Genomic DNA, 229 nt, shown 5'->3' on the forward strand with positions numbered 1-229 from the left:
AACCCCCCCCCCCCCGCCTGGGTATCACTCAGTAAGCACGTGAAGAAAATTCTTTTTCTTAGGGTGTGTTGTTTTTATGTGATTTGCTTGTTTTTTCTTCTGTCGTTTTTATTTGTTTTTGTTTTGTTTTGGGTTTGTTCTTTGCTTGTTCTTTTTTGCTTGTTTCTTCCTTTTTTCTACTAATTTTGTTTATTTATTTTATTTGTTTTTTATTTTTTATCTCTCATCA

This window comes from Penaeus monodon, chromosome 24 (genome assembly GCF_015228065.2).
Source record: "Penaeus monodon isolate SGIC_2016 chromosome 24, NSTDA_Pmon_1, whole genome shotgun sequence".
NCBI classification, from domain to species: Eukaryota; Metazoa; Arthropoda; class Malacostraca; order Decapoda; family Penaeidae; genus Penaeus; species Penaeus monodon.